Source organism: Peromyscus maniculatus, chromosome 5, assembly GCF_049852395.1.
Source record: "Peromyscus maniculatus bairdii isolate BWxNUB_F1_BW_parent chromosome 5, HU_Pman_BW_mat_3.1, whole genome shotgun sequence".
Lineage (NCBI taxonomy): Eukaryota > Metazoa > Chordata > Mammalia > Rodentia > Cricetidae > Peromyscus > Peromyscus maniculatus.
The window spans coordinates 85264252-85287173 of NC_134856.1; the positions used below are offsets into that span (position 1 = coordinate 85264252).

The window sequence follows — 22922 nt, forward strand, 5'->3', positions numbered from 1 at the left end:
TTCAAAATAAACTAAGATGCCGTTTACAAATTCAAATGGTCGCTGAGTCTACTTCTGACTAGCATTTGGTCCAGGAGGCAAGTGAAAAACTGAATTGGGCCATTTTAACAATCAGTTGGGGCTAGACAGGTAACTCAGCAATGAAGAGTACTGACTGCTCATTCAAAGGACTCAGATTCAATTCCCAGCACCCAAATGATGGCTCACAACCATCTGTAACTCCAGTTCCAGAGGCTTCAAAGCCCTTTTCTAGCCTTTAAGAGTACCAGTCACTCATGTGATGCACATTCAGAAAAAAGTCTTAAAAACACAGAAAAATGAAATATTTTTTTTTAAAAAACATGGTCACAAGGTGATCTTTGCAAAAACCAAAAAGACTGAATTTTTCCCAATTGTATAATTTATATGTAAAAATTCATGTATTTATTTTTCGCCACAAGATATGGTGGTAGTGTGCATGTGTGCATTCATGTGTGAGTGCATACGTGAGTGTGTGTGTGTGTGTGTGTGTGTGTGTGTGCGGGATGTGTAGAGGAGGTACACTTTTCATTATGGACATGTGTAGAGGCCAGAAATTAATGTCAAATGTCTTCTTCAATTTCCTTTGCAGTGTATTCTTTGAGGCAGGTTCTCTCACTCTCATTATTTAACTAAGCTGAGGGTTAGCAAGCACCCAGCTTTCAGCCATCTCGGCTGCCCAGTACCATGGACACAGGTGCTTCCCACTGTACGTTGAATTTAGGTCAGGTCTGGAAGTCTGTATGCAGATCCCCATGCTTACACAAGCAATACTTACCCAACCCAGCCATCCATTCAGCCCCCTTAAAAGTATTTCAGGCCAACTCCATTCATTCTACATGCTTAATTCATTTCTACAAACTTAGACCTTTGCTCTCTAGCACTGCTTTAAATCTAATAGACCCTAAGGGTCTTCAGAGTGCTACTCCAGATCCAAAGAACCAAAACATCTAAAGAAGGCTCTGGAGCAAAGGTGTAGCTTAAGTACTCTGATTTTGAAAGCTCCATACCCTTATGGTAAAGCAACTTTTCCAAATGCAACGAAAGTTTAAGGATTCCAATTTGAACAGATTCAATACTGAATAAGCCAAAAGTTTTAGCTAGAAGTGTGGTTCAGTAGTAAAGAATGCATTTAACTAGATCAAGGTCCTGGGTTCAGTCTCCTGCATCTAATAAGAATGTGCAGAAGAAAAGAGGAAAACTCTTTATAATAGAGCTTCAAGGACTGCTGTACTCACTTTCCTCTAGAGACTTCCCAAAGCCTGCTCTATAGACTGGCAAGGAGCAGTTGGTGTCCATCTTGAAAACCCATAAATGCATGCAGACAAACAGGGAAGGGTGCAGGAGCACAAAAACAAAGCTAAAACCTCACACATGCCGGACAGTGGTGGCGCACACCTTTAATCCCAGCACTCGAGAGGCAGAGGCAGGTGGATCTCTGTGAGTTCCAGGCCAGCCTGGTCTGTAGATCAAGTTCTAGGACAGGCTCCAAAGCTACACAGGGAAACCCTGTCTCAAAATTCCGACGGACAAACAAAAAGAACTGCACACATGGAAAACAAAAATATTAAATAATGTTTCATTACAGAGAAAAATGATTCAATCACCTAACGGTTAGCCAATAGCTTCTTGGCACTTCATTAGACTCCACACAAACCTAGAAAATGTAATGTGTCACATAGGCATGAGCCTAAGCAAGTACATGTTCGTGCAGAATGGCTTTGTAAGAGCAGAGCTTGGAAAGATTTTAAAAAAAAACTTGTAGCTTGATAAGCTTCTGTATGTGAGATAGGATGATATAGAAAAAAAATCAGTGAAGTTTTCAGGTTCGCCGCTTCTGCATTAACAAGAATATTTATCATAAAGCCAGGAGATGCCAATAAATACAGCAATTAAAATGAGTCTTGTCTCACCTTTTGATTAAGAAAACTGTGCCCAACCGTACCACCCACCACAGCGATTAATAACCAAGTTTTTTATGGAGAGTATGAAGCCATACGGGCCTCCTAAGCATGTGCTTGCATAACAACTTTTGAAAAGAATTCACTTAAGTAGGTCAGCTCACACAGAGTCTATGTTACTACCTCCTGTGACTTAATACCTCTTATAGTTCACTGCCCCTTCCAATTGCCCACCTCCATCCAATGCAGGTAAAGTTGGACATCTTTTTCCCCAAAGAATTTTCCTAAGTAAATTTATGATCACTCTTCAGAATGCCACTAATGAATTTTTTAATGAGTCTAAATACAATATTTAATAAACATATTACTATATATCACCTTATTGAAAATGAAGAAACTGAGGCCATGGAAGCCCCCATGATCACTAGAGGTGTAAGACATTTCCCACAAGGCTAGTGAGTGCCCCAGGAGCAATCGTGGACAGTGCAGTAATTGCTGCCATGCTCCATTGATCAGGCAACCGCATTGACTATTCCCTCAAACATCACCAGTAGGAAAATCCATTCTGAAAAACTGAATGCAGATGTTAAGAAAATGAAATATTCACCTCCAAAACCCTTCATGGTTTGGCCTGCAATCTGACCCACAGATCTTTGCTCACTCTAAAATGACTCAAGGAGATCCTAATAGATACACGATATGTTTGCTTTGGAATCGGATGCCTGGACCGGTTAGTGATTGACCTGAAAACCCAGTGAGAAGTCCAGCCTTGCTTATTTACTTATTTGTTACTTGTGGGACAGGACTGAAACTTCCCACTCGAAGATTGGTTTTCAGATTAAAAGTGAAAGTCTGGAAAAATTGCTGGGAAGATAGAGGTTGAAGTCAAGAGAGGCATGTTAGCTCTGTTTTCAAATGGCCAATAAAAGGAGACACACACCTCTCTCCCCATTGTTCCCCTTCCCATCTAGACAGGGCTTGCAGTTTTCAGAAAGCCTCCTTTATTATAAACTTTAAACTATAAATTTAAACTATTATAAACTATAAACTTTCCACCTCTAGCTATCTGATTTTTACTTGTTTCACTGGATTTGACTGCATGAGAGGGGATGTGAACCCAGCCACCAATCAAAGCAGCTTATCTATCCAGCCTCATCCCCACTGCCTCACCTCTCAGACCCATGCGAATAAGGTGATGCTAACTCCGTTGGGAATTTACAGACAAGAATATATATAATTTCTCCTGAACTCATAAGCAAGACTAACTTGAAATGTGTCCATTTATACCTCTGATCTGGCTTGTCACTTTCCTGGGACAAAGAGGAGACTAAATTAGAACAGGTTCTGAGCCCTCTCCTTTTATTTCGGGAAGAAAAGTCTAGTCACAGCACCCAGAGAGAACCCTGCAAAAGAGACACTCATGCTGAGGTCACTGACTATGGATCCACAGGGAAGAGAGCCAAAGCATGCCATCAATCAGGAGACAAATACTGATTGAGAACTTGTTATTGTATGTAGAAGACTGTCACGGGATAAGCATACATAAAAGATACAGTCCACCTCCAAGGGGTTCATAGTCTCTGTGAGTGAATGAGACTTAACCATGACAAGAAAACAGACCAAAAGAAAAAGAGGAAAACCACACGTGAATATACAACTTACATAATGCTATAGCAATACATGCATGCTGCCTGGTTTGAGAGAAGTTAAAATCACAGGGTCCTGAGAGAAAATAAATCAGACGAGAGGCAGCTCTCACTCTGGGACAGTTTGGAGATAGTACAACTATTTCTGATATAAGAATATGCTTAGAGATGAACTCATGATCATTGAGAAAGGGGCAACAGAAAAAGAGCATAAACAGAGTTTTTCATTTCGCTAGGTTTCTTTTTCTTCTCTCTAGTTTTTTTTTTCTGTCTTGATTTATTCCTTCACTGTCAGAGTGCCAGGTGCCAAATTCTCCAACTTGTAGGGAAAGATGAGGCACGGTGTCTCAGCAACCTCCATGCAGATGGAATAATTACACTCTGCCGTCTTTGTTCCCCATTCTGATATTGCAGAAACAGTCAACCTAACAAGTTGGTACAGATCCACAAACACACAGTTAATGGAGACCACACTGGGCTCAGCTTGGCATTGTTTTGTGAGCTCCGTCATGTGCAGCCATTTCAACCCTGACCCTCTGCAGTTCTCATCTTGTTACTTTCATTAATTTTATTTAATGTGCTCAAGCGATTTATCTACTGTGGATTTTTCGTAGTCGGGACTGACAGGAGAATTTCTTTAACCTTGGGGTCAGCTGGAAAGTTCCACTTTGGACCAAAGTTACTGCGTTGTCCGTCCTCAAAGGAAAGGCCTGAATTTCCATAAGAAAACAAAGAGGTAGAGTGGAAAAAGGGCAAGGCCAGAATGGAAGGGAAGAGGGAGAATAGGAAAGATGAAGGGAGGGAGGGAGAGAGGAAAAGATGGAAGGAGGGAGCATGAGGGAGGAGAAACAGAGATAAAGGAAGAGAAGAGAGGAGAGGAGAGGAAGGAGGGAGCATAAAAAGGAGAAAGAGAAAGAGAAGAAAGGAGAAGAGCATGCACGTATTGTTCTGGGACTCTGTCTTGTCTTGTCACAGCTATTTCACTCAAGTGCAATAATAGTGCAATAAAGTGCTAACATCAGTTCCCTCAACAACAAGCCTGCCACCCACACAACTCTGCCACTCAAACGCCTCGCTCGCTTTTCTCGTTGGCTTATTATGATGGGCCTCTTAGTCAAGTCTCAGTTTGACTAACCTATATTGCCACAGGCAACTGGTTGGTCAACTTCCATCGAATTTAACAAAAGCAATGAAATGGCCCTGAACACTCCTGCCTCGTCTCAGCTCTCACAGACTCAGCTGGACAATCTGGTTAATCAGCTGTATCTGGGATTAAGGGACCCGCAAGGACCACAGATCCCTTTTTTTTAGTCCTTCATTATTAAATGAAAGGATATACGCCTTTGACTGCAATTCAGCAATCAATCCACTCAGATATATAAAAAAGAATATATCATTTATGTGTACAAATGTATATCTGCAAGAGATGTGCTTTAGGAATGTGTAAGGGAACTAGAAACCAACATGGGAATAAAAATTAAAATAATCATAATTAACCTGATATATTGCTTACCATATGCCAAACAGTTCCAAGAATGTTACCTGTGTTGACTCATCTAATCTCTATTACAATTCAATGAGGTGGGTGCTATAATTACCCCCATTTTATAGAGTTGAACCATTAAGGCACAGAAAAGGTAATTGATTTGCCCAGGGTCACAACAATTAAATGGCATATCAAAATTGAGATCCAGGCAATCAGGCTGTAGACCTATACTCTTACTCTCTATGCTCCACACAAAGTAGTAAGGGAACATTGCTTACTTACATTCTGTAAATCTCCTCCAATAAAAACTATACAAACAAAAAAATCACAGAAGAAAGTGAGAGTAAGGAATGGTGTTTTTTTTTTCCCAAAATCCATATTATATTCCAAGACTCATAACCCACCTATGCAGTTTTCAATCTCTAAAATTTACTTTGAAAAAATTATGTTTCATGTGAAAATTTCAAGAAAACTGAGGCCTGGTTTCCTCATCCACACAGTTAAGAGGATTAAGATAATGTATGCATAGCATGGCATTGTTCGATGTGTGGTCCACGATCAATAAACAGTAGCTACTGTTCATAACTCTTATTGAATTCCCCCACATACATGGTCACCATTATCAGATCTAACATTAAGTGTCTTTTTTCACTGCAGAAATGAGTGTTCCCACCCACCCATCCAAACAAACCACAACGCTACAAAATGATATGCTGAACAGGACTCCTGTTGGGAAATAGCAAACTCACAAGCGTGAACTCCCTCGAGTTAATAATCAGGTTTCAAAGGAAGTACTTACAGCGATGGGGAAAGTTATTTGCGAATGATCTGTTAGAGCAGATACAGAGATGGAAACTTGGATAGACACCTTGACTGAGACAAGAACGCTCCAGCCACAGAGTTATAATTAGAGAATGCGCATCCCAATATATGGAAGACTCTGGTGCTCTACTTTGCCTGGGAAACCACTAGAGTGCATTTCTACCAATTCTCCTGCTTCTTGGTCCTTTGTTCCAGTCACCTGCCATCAAGAAAAGGAGAGTAGAGAGCCAAAATATGTGAAACAATGGCCTTCCAGACTTGCATGGGTAGAGTCCTAGAAGGAAGCTGTCAGTCCCTATTCTATGGCCACAATCGTTCTGAGATAGGATGAGGGACACAATCAGTGGTCTCAGAATTCCATAGGTAATAAGAAAGGCTGCTTCAACTGTTATCAATGCACATAATACAAAATTAATCAAAGCACAAATAATAGATGCTGAACCTTTCCTAATTCACACATCTTGACTTATGTTATGCCACCACCAAAAGAACTTTATATAGATATACAGGTATAAATGTGGATTGAGTCAACTTACTACAAAAACACCCACATACCTAGATTTATTGTGCCACTGTTCACAATAACCAAGTTCTTGAACCAATCTAGGTGTCCTTCAACAGATGAATAGATAAAGAAAATGTGGCACATATGCACAATGGAGTTTCATTCAGTCATAAAGGAAAATGAAGTTAGGTGGTTTGCAGAAAGACATGGATTATCATGCCAAGTGCCCTGAGTCAGTTCCCCAAGCACAAATAATCATGTCTTCTCATGTGAGAAAGGGAAGGGAAAGGGAACTTGAAAGCAAAGGGGGGCTTGTTACAGAGGTGAAGGGAAGAGACTGAAATGTCTGCTGTCTGCTGATAGACTTCCATTTAGTAATATCCTGTGTATAAGTGTTCAAATACGGTAGCTTGGTCGAGGATTTTGCACACTCTGAGGGAGACAGCTAATGCAAAGGCTCACAACTTATCAAGTATTGGATAGAGACTGTTGAATTCTCAGCCTGAAACAGGAAATCTTGATCACTCCCTTCACAGTTTAGGGAGCATTTTGGAAGAAGGGACAGAAAGATCATTAAAGTGAGGGTGCAGAGGAGTGCTATGAAGGGCTATAATCAGGATATTTCATGGTTGTGCAAACACAAACACAGCAGGTGTACACAACCCCTGTACACACACACACACACACACACACACACACACACACACACACATACACACAAAGACACGGAGGTGGAAAGGGAACTAGCTGGAAAGAGGGGAATTGCAAGAATGGGAGAGGAATAAGACAGGGTAATAGTGGTAGATATGATCCCAATACACCCTAGATATACATATAATTGTTAAAAAAAATAAGTTTAAAGAATGTCTTACTGATTTAGATCTCTCCTTATGAAATGAGGACTCAGAGTCCGGTGTCCAGATATTTTTCTTCTATGAAGTCACTATTCATGATCTTCATGACAATTCCATCAAAGATCAGAATCCTAAGAGTCCAAATTCCTATACGAACTCAAATCCACTAACACTAGAGATTGTGAACGGTGCTGTGAAGAAAGCAGAAGGGAAAGCTTAAGTGATTTGAAAGATAACTCTGGAAAAGTGTGTGATGCAAATGGTTGTGTGCGTGTGTGTATCTGTGTGTGTCTATGTATACGTTTCTAGGTGAATTCATCTGTCTCTCTGTGTATATATATATATATATATATATATATATATATATATATATATATGTGTGTGTGTGTGTGTGTGTGTGTGTGTCTGTGTGTGCATGTGTGTGAGTATTTACACTGCATTTAGACATCAGGGTACTGTTTGCCATGCCTGCACTGGTATTCTGATGGCCTGAATTCTCAGCTTTACCCTTCACTGATTTCCTGACTGGCTCCAGGCAAGTCCCTTTTAGTCAGTCACACTGGTTAGTGTTCATTTGAATTGTTTCCCAACCATTAAGTAGCTGTGTAACATTCGGCACATTGCTTAACCTTCTCGCACCTCAGTCTTCTCGTCTTTAAAACAAGAATAATGATAGTTTCTAGTTCATAGATGTGTGGTGAATAGCAAATGAGATAATGTGCATGAAGTATTGTTTGAGGTATCATAAGTGCTCAATAAATATTAGCCATTGTTATTAGCTCTGAGTCACACTTCTGTCCTCACACACAGCGGGTGACCTAATGGATTTTCTCATTGGAAAAACTCCACCATATGGAATGCGGCATATAACTCGAGCACCCAAAAATCTCTGCAGCCACAAATCTTATTTACCAACACGTATCCAGCCCACTGCTGCCCTTATGGATTCTTATTTGGCATGCAGCTCTAACAATTGCGTTTATCTGATGTATTAGGCCACAGCAAATTAGATGTCCAAATTAGGAAGGAAAAAGAAGACTGGAAGAAAAACACCTGGCAGACAAGAGCATTTGCAGCCTGAGATTAGGAGATGAGAGAATAAACAATTGCTATCACAGCGCAGAGTCTATGCACACCATCATGACTCCAAGTCATTAAAACAATTTTAATTACATTGAGCACAGTGCTCAAGGCAGTGGCCAAAAGTGAAACAACTTCTATCAAGCACTGCGAGCTTTTTATAGGCTCAGGATTGTCGGTGTTCTGATCATTTTCCTTAAGGGCAAATGGCACTGAGTGCTGTTTAAGCCTCTGGCTGGAGGAGCTGCCCTCTTGCCTCTCCTGACCTGGCCTCTCTGGCACCCTACAATATGAAGGAGGCCTTTGTAGGATGCTCTGGTCTCCCAAGAAGAAGGCAGGCATAGGGCAGGAAGATAGCAAGCCAGCTAACCAGCACCACCTGTATGACAAAGCCTCCTTATAGGCGTTTGACATCAAACCCTAGCCACATCCGAGCCACACCTCAACACCAGTGATCTCCTTGCAAATCTAGCTCCTTTTCTAACTCTGAAGATAATGGACTTGGGCATTAGGACTCAAGTAGACCTGGATAGGCCACTTGGAAAGGACACTGAATTGATAAGATATTGATGCAAATACTTCTGTGCTTCTCCTTCTCACACTGGAGTGTAGATTCTAATGTTTCACTTTCTGGGGCCATCAAGAATAAATGAAAGAATAGGTACAGAGCACGGTCTAGGGATACAAGAAGTGCTGAAGATGTAATTGCAAATTCTAGGTCATTATAATGACATGTAGGATTTTTAATGTCTTCTCAAACATAGTCACATTATTTAGGAGCTAGTATGGTTTGAACATGCAATGTTCTCTATGGGTTCATGTATGTAGCAGGGAGTCACTTGGTGGCATGCTTTTGGGTTTGAGAAAAGTAAGCAGAACATGAAAAGTCTGACCTAAACAATAGCTTTAATCTCTTGGAACATTCTTACCATGGAGGTATCATTGGGAGGTGGTAAAAAGCCGAGGGTGAGATCTAGTGAGAGGAAGTAGATCACTTAGGATGTGCTCTGGAAACATATAACCCCCTTTCTCCTTTGCCTCCCTCTTTCCATCCTCCCTCTTTCCCTTCCTTCTTTCCTGGACTCCATGGTCCATGATTGCTATGAAGTGAGCATCACAAGTTTTGTTGTCATCCTGCTGTGCCTGACCAGAAGCACTGGCCCCTGAACCGAAGCTTCTGAAATCAGGAGCCAAGATCTTTTCTCTCCTAAGTTACTAATCTCAGGTATTTGTCACAGTGACAAATTAAATTAATTAATTCATTTAAAAAAAAAAAGACTAACTCTGGTTCCATAATTGGTTTGGTATGACAAATGTAGGGGAGAATTACCTTTCCATCATTTATTATACAAGGGTTGTATGAACATTTTTCAGACTTTCTTAAGCCCAGCTTCTCTCATCTGCATTTGAGGACACTGGAACTTACCTGGGGAATTTGCTAGAAGAATTTAGGTATAAACATATTTAAGAAGCTGACTCATTGAAGTAGACAGCCAATTAATGTACCTAAAATACATTTAATTGAGCCTGAATCTGCAAGGCAGTTTCACACACATTATCTGTGTTAAGCTTAAGCAAATCACTATACAGTAGATGGAGTGAGGGTTAATACACCCTTTCAAAGGAAGAAGAAGGACGCTTGGGCTCAATGTCACTATTATGGCATGAAGGTCAGAACTGGAATTTGGGATTCCACCCACAAGACCCATGTTTTGCTATTCTGGTATATTTTTAAATACCTGTGAAATGGATATGCATCCATATATGCACATTTGCATGTGTGTTGTGCACATATGGTGTGGTACATGTGCACATGTGTGTGCTTGCATATGGAGGTTCAAGATTGAAGCCAGGAATCTCCCTCTGTCACTCCCAATCCTTATTCTTTGAGGCAAGCTCTCTCCACTGAATTCTGAGCCCATCAGTCATGGCTAATCTTGCCAGCCAGCTCTGGGATGCCCTGTCACTGCCTTCTGAGAGCTGGAATTACAGGGGGGATGTTCTTCCCACCCAGCATACATACATACTAGAGATCTGAACTGCATTCTCAAGCTTGTGTCTCTGTGCTTTCATCTCTGAACACCCTCCCTGTCTCCATGCTGGTGCATTTATTAGTATTAAGGTGATTGTCAACAGAATGCTAAGAGAAAAGAAAGGTGGGCTTCCTGTCTTCACACTCTCCCAGCTCTATTAGACTACACATGGTGATGTTTTTGGTAGTACACCACAAAGCAGGTAGAATAAAATGGAAAGTTCTGTTTCATATAACAGCAAATGAAGAAAAAAAAGGAAGGCTCTCATCTCACATCCAGCTGCAAAAGACTTTGTTCTTTGATGCCTGTCCCTACAAGCACTGAGTTCCTCTTTAGGTCTGTTGCCTGCACTCATCAGGTGGCTGTCAGCGGCAACTGGAGGGACAAGCTTGCTTGGTTTTTGTTCAGCAGAATGTGAAGAGAAAACTCCTCTTTATGTTTATAGTATAACAGTTCCTTTTATCTGTTGTGTCTACACCTATCAGAGACCTACTCTTAGACCAATCAGATGAGACACAGCGATGTCTGGATTTTTCTGTTTCTGTGTGTGTATCTTACTGTGTGCATGTGTGTGTGTGTGTGTGTGTGTGTGTGTGTGTGTGTGTGTGTGTGTGTGTTGTATGTGTTATGATGTATGCATGTGTGTACATGAACATATGTGGACACAATCACCCATGCATGTACCTGTAGAGGCCAGAAGTCAACATCAGGTACTTTCTCCTATTGTTCTCCATCTTATTTTTTGAGACAGGATCTCCCACTGAACCCAGAGCTTACCAGTTTAGCTAGTCTGGCTGGCCAACAATGAACCAAGATCATCTGTCTCTCTTCCCCTAGGATTATGGTTACAAGTGCAGGCACTTGACTTTTACATGGGTGCCAGGAATCCAAACTTGGGTCCTCAGGTTCATGTGACAACTGTTCTGCCAGCTAAGCTGTCTCCCAAAGCCCTTCCACCATTTCCTGTCTCAGATGAAGAACAACAGGCTCCTAGCATGACAAATGCAGAATCCACTCCTTATGTAGTCACATCAGGGATGGCTGGGTGCACAGATAATTAGTTTCTTCACAGGAGAATACAAGGGCTGTTAGAATAAGTAAAACACAACTGAATTAATTAATAGTGCTTCTGTTTTGAACCTACCTCTGGTTCCCTTAACCAAAACACTGGTTTCTGGTGATTATTGGGATAAAAACTGTAAGGAGAAAAGGAAAATGCTCTTCCCCCCACAACTCTCTTCCTTCCTTTTCATGACTTAAATCAATCACTTCCAACATTTTATATGAAATATAAGAAAAGTAATGGGCACTCTCGTAAAGCCAAGTTTTATTAAATCAGTTTGGGACATGAAGAGACGTTTTTATCAATCTATATTAATTGTGCAGTGGTGTATGATTTCTTTCTGAGGTTTCCATCCATGTATCTAACATACTTTGAGAGAATTCATGCCTCACTACCCCTTCTTACCCACATTCTCCTTTCTTCATGCAGATCCCTAGGAGACAGAGATATTTAGTGACCCCAGGAAGAGAAGGAACAAATTTTGATAGAATATAAATATATGAAATAAAATTGAGAACATGATAGGGTGGTTTGAAAAATGTAAGACTAGAAATTAGAAAAATGTGCTCAAGCCCCTGGCATTACTCAAGTATGTGCCTATTGGTGACCCCCTGAAGAATGGGACAGAATTGGGGGTGACACACCTAACACAAGATGTATTTGGCTGCTGTCTTTGCTTTAGTTTGGTTTGGGTTTTATGCAGCATCTAGGGTCTGGTTGTATCTAGATAGCTTTACTATTGGGAGGCATGGGAACAAGCATCTCCAACAGCAATATTACCAAAAGTCTCAATCCCATTTACCTGTCTTCTCCTCTCCATGCTGGGGTTCTAGACACACTCCACTGCACCAAGCTTTTATTTGGGTGTTGGGATCTAAACTCAGGTCCTCCCACTCATACAGGAGATACTTTACCCCTGGAGTCATCTCCCTAGAAACATAGGCACATCTTTAAAAGAGAATTTCCCAAAACCATAATAAAATGGTGTTTTCAAGTGATAGTCTCTCCAAATTGTGTACTCCACAGGCTTTATAGTTCTACTTCGTGGTGGGGATGGAGGGGTAAATCTTGCCCTTCTGAAGAGTCCATGTGTATTGTAGAAATGGAAATTACCTCTTCCACAGACTCAGCGGATCAGGTATTTGACTAGAAAGGTGCATCTATAACTCAAGACATTGGCAAAAGTTGCACCTGACTCAGTTTCCTCACGTGATCATGCAACAGTTGCTAGGCTGGGAGGCATCCTTTGAAGGGACCCGTGGAGCTCCTATGGGCCCAGGAAGCACATTTCCTGATGCATGCCTCAAAATCCAAGCAAGGGCAGATGGCATGCTTTCCTTTGCACTTCTGGGAACACACTCATGCTAATGGGAAGGTTTTGGCACACCTTAACCATTACACAACCCTCTGCAACCAACTGCAGAGGCTCTTAGCTTCTCTTCACCATGCTTGGCTACCTCCAGCCTCGTGATATCACTGCTATCTCGAGCAGATAACACAGAGCTGTCTACTGGCTATAGAATCTGTCAACCATTAGTAGGGACTGGAGCTACCAGTAAGCATACAATGCTTTTGTCATCTTTTCCTGATAGTGGTTTTGATAAGATTTAAAATAGCCTCATTTTTAACTTCCATAATACTGCGTGTATGCTCGCACATGCATGCATGTGCGTTTGTGACAGAACAAATGACTTTAAATGTCAGATGTGACCATCTTCTGTAAATGCCTAAGACTCACCACACTTTCTGACTTTGTAGACTTGACATTTGCTTCTCCTTTTTGGAAAAACAAAATGCCTTTTTCAATGTCAGTCCTCAATACAGTGACGTAAAGAAAGCCAACTTTGGGGAGATTCTCAGGAAAGTCCCAAGAAGAGCCTGAGGGTGTGTCTCCTTCAGCAGAAAAACCCTTGTCAAATGGGCCTTTGAAAATTGACCTATGAAAGAAAACCTTAGTGATTCCATCGAAAATAACACATGCGTTCTGCCTAAGCTTTCATTATTGAAAAGTTATTGATATCTGCCAGTTGTCTTTCCAACCTGTCATTAGAAAACAGAACAAAAAGGGATCAGTTTCAAAAATCAATCAATCAAGAAGTGATAGGAAGTTTTGGAAATCTTTCACTGAATTAAGCATCTGATTTTAAAGAAACTAACTTAATAAAATAATTTAGATATAAGAAAAATAGGCTGAGGAGATAGTTCAGTAGTAGAGTGCTTGCCTTGTAAGCACAAAGATCTGGATTCACTACTGGGAGCCCATGTTATTAAGAAGAAGGAAAGAGAGAGAGAGAGAGAGAGAGAGAGAGAGAGAGAGAGAGAGAGAGAGAGAGAGAGAGAGAGAGAGCGCATTGGGGAGATGGAGACAAGCCTCTTTGGGGCTTGTATGATATACAGCCCAGAGGAAGCACTAAGTTCCAGACCAGCATATGAACATGTTTCAGAAAACAAGGTGGATGACCTCTGAGGAGCAACAGCACACAAGGTTAACCTCTGGCCTTCATACTCACATGTATGCATGTGCACATACATGTACACACACACACACACACACACACACACACACCAGCTGACCCTCCCAGGCTGACAGTCCAAGGTTCTGCAATAACTGACCACTTCACTGCTGTGGGATGTTCCATATGTTAAATGTGCTGCTCTGATCGGTTAATAAATAAAACACTGATTGGCCAGTAGCCAGGCAGGAAGTATAGGCGGGACAAGGAGAGAAGAGAATTCTGGGAGGTGGAAGGCTGAGGCAGACACTGCCAGCCGCCGCCATGACAAGGGAGATGTAAGGTACCGGTAAGCCACAAGCCAGGTGGAAAAGTATAGATTAACAGAAATGGGTTAATTTAAGATATAAGAACTAGATAACAAGAAGCCTGCTGCAGCCATAGAGTTTGTAAGCAATGTAAGTCTCTGTGTGTTCACTTGGTTGGGTCTACACGGCTGTGGGACTGGCAGGTGAGAGAGATTTGTCCTGATTGTGGGCCAGGCAGGACTGGAGAAAAACTCCAGCCACACTTGACCTGTGCAGAGTTTTCTACATGGCCCTGCTGCATGAGGAATCTTCCAGCCAGTGACACAGTGAGTGGACGCTGACCCTACTCTGCCCTTCTCTTCACCTCAGTTCTCTCTCTGTGGTACTCTGATGTGTATTATCCTCTCTGAACATTTCCTAGGCTACATACTTAATATTACATTTTTTGGGGATGACTCACCTTCTAAAGCCCTTCCCTAGCAGTTCCCCTTATACACATCACGCTTTCTCTGGGATTATTGCTTTCACTTTTCAAGTATTACCATATTACACTTGAATCTACACTTGTATTTTATATGCTTCATGGAGACTTTCAGTCCTCGACCATGTCATACATTTGTCTATCTATCGAGTACCTCATACAGTGCTGTGCACATGACTGGTGTCTATTATATTGACGAATGTGCCTCTTTAGCTGGTTAAGTTTCTTTTATCTTAATCCAAAGACAAAGCGATAGACTGCTGTGGGAGAGTTGTAAATACTCAACCGTATCTTTGGCCCAGATGCCTAAAACAGATTTCACATTGGCCACTTACTAGACAGTGGCTCGTCTTGGATTAATCAGCTAATCTAAAGCTTCGGTTCTGTTATCTGCAAAACTGAAAGAAAAATAATGACTTTCCCTCTCATTTCATTAGATTATGAGGATAGCCAAGTGTTCTGTCTTAGAAGGTGTTTATGCAATTATCAACACATTAGAAACATGAATATTTGGGGCTGTGGAGACGGCTCACTTGGTAAGGGTCTTGTTGTGCAAACATGACCTGGGTTCAGTTCAATCTCCAGAACAAAGGTTAAAAACAAGCAAAAAAACAAATGTGTGGTGGTATCTGCTTATGATTCCTTCCAGAGCTGGTGAGGCAGAAGCAGGAGGATTCACAGAGCTCCTTTGTCAGCTACTCTGGTCGACTTGACAACTTCCAGGCCAGTGAAAAACCCTGTTTCAAAACGAGGTGGGTGATGCCTGAGGACTGACACCTGAGAGAGATGTTTGGCCTCTATATGTACACATACACATGTGAACACCCCCCACATACACACATATACACACACTACGTCCTCACACACAGACACAACATACACACCATAACACTGCAAATACACACACACTACACCCACACACACACATACACTCAAACACATATACAACATACCCAACATACACACATACACACAGTGCTAATACACACATACACTACACCCCCACACATACATACACTCAAACACATACACAACATATACATATACACACACTACACCTACACACACACACACACACACACACACACACACACACACACACACTTAGCAAAATTAACATGATCTTTAGAAATACCATTTAAGCCGAGCAGTGGTGGTGCACTTGGGAGGAAGAGGCAGGTGGATCTCTGTGAGTTCAAGGCCAGGCTGGGCTACAGAGTGAGATCCAGAAAGGTGCAAAGCTACAAAAAGAACTCCTGTCTCGAAAAACCAAAAGAAGGAAGAAATGCCATTTAAACTGTAGTGATAAGCTCCTACAGTGGTACACTGTTAGTGGTCTTCAGGTAGGTTTGGATTCCTTTAAAATGATGACATGGATCTGATTACTCCCCCACCTCCTACAGTGAGATTCTGAGGCAATGAGGAGGCAAATGGTTGAGGTAAAATAAATGAGAGCACTGGAAGGAGAGCCCTTCCCTGCTCTAGCTGTCAGTGTGAGCTGAGCTCTACTAAGACCACTGCCCCTTCTAAATCATTCTTCAGATGCCATTCAGGTTCCGGGTCTTATAGATGGGAACAAAACAGCATGCTGAAAGCATTATCTCCCTGGAGTTCCAGGAACTCTACATTTACATAGTAACTCCTCTGAATCCATAATCTGCCTCTATAGCTCATAAAAAACCTTTTCTTATCCCAACTCATCCTTTATTTTTATTTTTTTGGTTTTTTTTTCGAGACAGGGTTTCTCTGTGTAGCTTTGCGCCTTTTCCTGGAACTCGCTTTGGAGACCAGGCTGGCCTCGAACTCACAGAGATCCGCCTGTCTCTGCCTCCCGAGTGCTGGGATTAAAGGCGTGCGCCACCACCGCCCGGCTCCAACTCATCCTTAAATCAGAGCCTGGTTTGTTTGTTTTAAGTTCAAATCTTTAGTTTCTTTTCATTTAATTTATTTCTGTTACTATTTTTGGATTATGTGTATATGTGTGCTGAGATATGTGCATGTGAGTACAGTTGCCCAAGGAAGCCACAGGCAGATCCTCCTGACCTGTGGACTGGGAACCAAAGTTGGGTTCTCTAGAAGAGCTCATTTCTGCTACAGTAAATCTGACCAAAAGCTTGTGGGTCGGGAAGTCACAACAGGAGTAGGGTGGAGACACTATTAATTTTTGCTAAAGGTAAGTTAAATTACTTTCTAAATGTGCATATTTGTATCCATAAGTGAGTGCTGCTCTGGGGAGCTTCTTTTTTCAGTGGGAAATAGTTAATGCAGTAAACTCATAGCTGATCAAACTAATGAGAATGAAATGATTATTGAGTGAGTCATCATTCCTGAGTAGGACATCTTAGCCCCTCCAAGGTCCAGTGCACATCATGGAAGAGGGCATGGAAGAATTGTAAGAGCCAGAAGATGGGGCACACTGTGAGATGCTGTCTTTTAGATATGAATGACTGTTAGAATCAAGAACATACAGCAGTTGTGGCTACGTAGACAAGACTCGAACCGAAGAAAGATGTGCAGTCAGATAGGCCTCAGTTAAAAAGAAGAATGGGGTCAGTATAAAAGGAAATGGGATCAGAGAAGGAGAGGGGTGAATTTAATCACAATACATTGTGTGGATACATGAAATTGTCAGAATTTAAAAATTAAAGAAAATTTTTTTGGACGAGTCTGGATCTACATACTGCTAAGAAGGCAGAAAAGAAGTTTCTTAAATGGGGAAAAATGGGGATGTACCATATAGGCAGACATGTTGTATGCACAGAGACCAAAAACCTAAGGACACCACAGTGGCTTGTGAAGGTAACTCATCCTACCCTAATTATAGTGTAGAGTTCCCAGGAAGAAGCATAAGACATAGTGTGGAAACCTAGCGTCACCCAAGTCCTGGCATTACGCTAATGTCAGGACTCTCTTAGAGCTTGCAGCCACTGTAATGCTGTCACTTTCCATTGGTTGATTTATAAAAGACTTAGCCACTTCACCACACTCATGGCTTTGCTCTAGACAGTCACAACCAGGAGATGGGAATATCTTGTTTTGTTTTTTAGAACATTTATCAAATAAAATTAAATGCAGGAAAAAAAACAGCTTTAGAATTAATACCAGGTATCATCTCTTATGCTCTATATAGCAAATATAGCAAGGTGAAAATAATTTTAAATGTCCCCTTAGGGGGCTAGAGCAATGACTCAGCGATGAAGAGTACTTGCTGCTCTTGAAGACCCATCTTCAAATCCCAGGTGCCTCAAAATTACCTGTAACTCCAACACCTGCCATGGGAAGGATAATTTGGTGTCTCTAGCTTCCATGTACATACACATAAACATGTATATACTCCCACAATGATACACATACACACACACACACACACACACACACACACACACACACACCTAAATTTTTTTGATAAAATAAATCTTAAAAGTTCTGTTAGACATTTAAACACTTTTGTTGAATCTATTATGTTCATGGAAAAGTAATTCCATTATTGGCAACACCCCTATGTTACTGCTTGCTTTAGATCATTTTCTATCAGTCTGTTTCCCAAGGTCCCTCAATTTCCCTATGATTTTTAGCTGTTTTGTCTTGTTTTTAGGACAGTTTAGGTTCTGGTATCTTTAAATATATTATTTTGTTCTTGGATAGGTTCATCATGTAAAGCCCATGTCATGTGGAATTCTAAACCCTATCAAGGTGGGTCACTCTCTTTTATTTTTCTATCATTTTTTTATAATTTATTTATCTTTATTTATGTGCATTGGTGTTTTGTCTGCATATATGTCTGTGTTAGAGTGTCAGATCTTAGAGTTACAGACAGTTATTAGGTGCCATTCAGGTGATAGGAATTGAACCCCAGTACTCTGGTAGAGTAGTTAGTGCTCTTAACTACTGAGCCATCTCTCCAGTCCCATACTTTTCTATGCTTAAATGATCATTTTACAAAATGGCTTCTTCGCTTCTAAACAATAATGAAGAGGTGGGATATGGTTCCACCCTGGGCAGCACACCATCTCCTGAACCAAATGTTTATCAGAAGGCTTTGCAGAATCTCATTAAGTTGCCTCAAAGACCAGGTGAATCATTCGGAGCCTCCACCCAGTTCAACTTTTGCCTCTAGTAACAACTAATTCTTATTTTCTCTCTCCTGCCACTGCCAGCACACAATCCCACAGCCCAACATCACAAACTCACTCTGAGTTGGCACTCACAGGATGAGATAAGAAAAAAAATGTCTATGCCTTCCTGTAAAGTGTCTGGCTGTAAGGAAAGTATTTTCCTTCAAAACCAGTCTTAAAAGTGCCATAGGATGCTATGCTTTTTAACTTCACATTTTGATTCCTTAACAAGATGAGTGCAAAAAAAAATTTTTTTACATGAAAATGTTCACGGGTTAAGCACTACCTTATTAATTATGCAAAAAAATGAACCTAATTTGCATGATTAAGTATAGTGTGAGTATAGACTCAATGAATCTGAGAATTGAAAGTGCATGGGATCTGCAGTTAATGAGCCTGGATGAAATCCATGCCCTGTTACTTTGCAGCATGACATTAAGCAAGTTAATCAGTCTCCATCTAGTAGGATAATACATCTCTCAGAGGCCAGTCATGGGGGCTCATTATACTAATATACACAGTCCTAAGCAGCAGCATCTCCTTGGGTAGTGATCATGGCAACTCAAACCAACAACTTGATAAGAGTGACCACCACTGTGAACTGTCTAAGTCAGGTAGCTCACTCAATCCTCACAATATCTTTTGAAGAACAACTCCTAATTCCTGTTTTACAGATGAGGAGCCTGACACAAAAAAGGATGTATTGACTCGAGATCAGGAAGATAAGAATTGAAAAAAAGTAGGTGTGAGCCCTGAATCCATACATTTAATCACCATAACCTCCACATACATCTTCTCTCCTTAAAGTTTAAAGAGAGATGACCTTGAAATTGCAGAAGTTCAAAGTTGTATTTGAGATGAGTCATGGAGTCAGGAGCTATGACCTGTAAACTTAAACTTTGCAGTTTCATTGGCCATTCAAAGACAGACACACAAGAAGCAGGAGAAAGAAGACAGAGAAAACCAAGGGATAGGTAAGTAGTAGGTTTTGAATGATAAACCAGAAAGTTTCATTACTCTATCAAAATCATAAGTAATCCCATTATTGTGACCAATTAGTTACTACTCTAGAATAGTCACATCAAATCCTCACCCTGCTTAAATGGGATCCAGATCCAGAATATTCTAGGCAATCTCGGGGCTCTAAAAGGAAAACCACTGATACCAGCACCCATCACAACCCAGCATCTCTTCATACCACACTCTGTCATCATTGACTGGAATTGGCCTCTGGCATGCCAATCAAGCACAGGTAGATTTTGCTGTGTGTTTCTATTTACCACTGTCTGTTTCCCCCACTCCACGTGTATACTCATCATATACTGAAGTACAAATCCTTGTCAGTGGAGCCGACATAATCTGGATGCAGAACAAGTTCCTTAATGTCACTTCATAGAAGCAGATGTTCATCCCACTCACTCCTAAAACACCCATTGGCTTCAATATCATCTTTCCGCCCATGGCAAGCCTTGCGAGCCTTCATGTCTTGCCTCAGTTCTCAAGTCCACAAGGTTTTCCCACACCCACTCAAGCAGTTTCACCAGCCAAGGGAGCCCAAGACCAATGACAGTAAAGACAGAACCAGCTGTACTTGAGAGGATGGGTGTGTGGACTAGCTGTCAGTGCTTGTTGACCTAAGGCAAGAGATGCCAAGAAAACCAGTCCAGTTCTGATAAGGGAAGAGGCAATGTATATCAAGAAGAGACTCACCTTCTCTAGCTGAACTAATCCATGATGGAGCTACAAGATGTTAACAAGAGTGATTAGTACCTATCACATAAAAATTTAGCATGATAAGGATGGTGATAGCACTAGCCACATGCCAAGCATTATTCTTAATAGATTAGCATCTTTACTACAGTTCTTGGAGACTGGTACCATTGTCACCATTGTTCAGATGTGGAAACTGAGGTACATAAAGGTTAAATAGCCTTTCCCAAGTGGATATAAAAGTGAGAAAGACAAAATGCACATGTCTAATCTGCCTTCAAAGTCTTTCTTCTCACTGCTTTACTATAGAAAAGCAAGAGCTGTGATTTTGATTTTTCTCTATTTTTTTTTTACTTTCATACTTTTTTTCCTTAGATTTTTTTGTTTTGAATGAAGAACCCTTGTAGCCCAGGATATCCTAGAACTTAAGGATGAACATGAACTATTGATCTTCCTATATCCATGTCCCAAGTGCTGGGACTATAGGTGTATACCATCACATTTGACTTCTGGTAAGCTTTTTCTATAAAATGTGTACACACTACACATTTTAGGCTTTGCTTACCACAGAATCTCTGTCACAACTATACAACTCTACCACTGTAGGCCAAGGACAACTGGAAATAATATTTAAACACTGTTCTATTAAGACATATTTCTAGGCAGTGGGATTTGAATTTGTATTGTTTTTACATGCCCACAAAATATGCTTTCAAATTTTTTCACCCATTTAAAAATACACAAAGAAAAATCATTCTTAGCTCACAATCCATATAAAAACAGGTGGTAGATAAAATTTTAGTCAGAGGCCATACATAGCTTGCAGACCATTGTTCAAAAGGTTTAAATGCAATTAAAACAAATGATATGTGGCGTAAAATATGAATCACGGTTCCTTGTCTGCTATATTTACATGGCATCCATTTAAATCCTAAAATTACTGCCAGTCTTTCTGCTTTGAGTGATCTCAAAAGTGCAATCTAAATCTAGAATCCAGTGCATATCTGCATGGTTAGCAAGCCCTGTGGCCTTGGGCAGTTTACTTAATTCTAAGCCACAACTTCCTCATCATAATAAGCAGTGATCTGACAGGTTGATTGTTGTAGGCATTAAATTAAAAAAGTAGATGTCGAGCAATTATCAGGGATCCCCAGCAGGTTGTAAACTCTGGATAAATATTAACCTTTATTATTGCTTATATTATTATTACTATTGTCAACATCATCAGCCCAGTGAAGAAAATCAAAATAGCACAACCTCTGAAGCTCAGTTCCAGAAGACTGGATGGATGCATGCTCCCTTGAAGGTCGCTAGAAATTCCTTAAGTCTTTTTTCCAGGCTTCTTACTAGAGGATCATTCTATGACATCAAAACAGTGCTTTCTTTACAAAAAGAGAAAATTCTGCCACACTCTATTCTGGAGAAGTCTAGAAAAATTAATATATGAACATCACCTAACACTATTTCATCCCTAGACTACTTTGTCAGTGACTAGGTATGGTCTAATCTCCATTTGTTATCAACATCTCATTACCCATTCTTAGCTTATTTGGGTGTTTATTTTCAATGTCTGTGAACCATGGTAAGAATGGGAAGATAGGAAAATCAGCATAAAAAACTTCTATGCCTTAGGAGGACTACATTTTTGTATCATATAATCGGGTTCTATGTACATAGAACCAAAGTGCTATCAATGCTATCAAAGTCCAGTTGCTCATATCAAAGACTAGCTCTCACTCTCCTTGGCCCCCTCTAATATTTATTGAACATGTACTGTGTGTCTGGCATCATGAATTATCTAACCATTTCTGTGGTCTCAGCATGAGTTACTAAAGATGAGATATGCAAATAAAATGCTTGTGAAGACCCAGAAATCATCACTGTCTATGTGTGGGCCAAGGAAAACCATGACTGTGCTAGAAGTCATCAAGTTTCCTTGTTATCTGAGACTCAACTGTTTTCGTCTCAAAAGACTTGTGGGCAGGTAGCTTTGATGAAGTTCACCATTTATCTGCTGGAGAATCAGCTGAGCATGACTTAGTTATCTGACGCTCTGTTTCAGAGGACTGATGGGTTATGTTCTCAGAAGGGCATGACAATTCATCAGCAGCGGGAATGATCGATAGTTCCTGGAAAACGTTTTCCCTGTCATCTTGAACTTTGTGTATCACGGGAGCCAAATGTCAGGTCTGACAGTTTGAATAGTAAGAAGAGTCCTGGCCATTTTTGAAAAAGAAACAAGTTCTACAAATTTGAAAGCATCTTTTCATGAAATCAAGTAATCATGGCTTAGATAATCATGACAAAGATCTCCACCAGGGACACTTGGAGCAAGTGGGATGGTTCTGTGTATGTTAGCAGACAGACGATAGGTTTTCGTGCTACAGCTGATCCCATCATTTCAAATATCTTCTCTCTGTTTCCTTTGATCTTTAATCAAGTTTGCG

General features: G+C 40.7%; 1 long non-coding RNA gene across 1 annotated transcript in view; it reads left to right on the forward strand.

The window, feature by feature from the left end:
* The window catches only part of LOC143273383 (uncharacterized), a 29837-nt gene that overhangs the window by 3101 nt on the left and 3814 nt on the right, over positions 1 to 22922 (forward strand). Inside the window, exons 2-5 of the long non-coding RNA XR_013051464.1 lie at positions 15300 to 15402; positions 18296 to 18343; positions 19440 to 19504; positions 19671 to 19739. This is a non-coding gene — a long non-coding RNA (uncharacterized LOC143273383). The remainder of the gene's footprint in view (positions 1 to 15299; positions 15403 to 18295; positions 18344 to 19439; positions 19505 to 19670; positions 19740 to 22922) is intronic.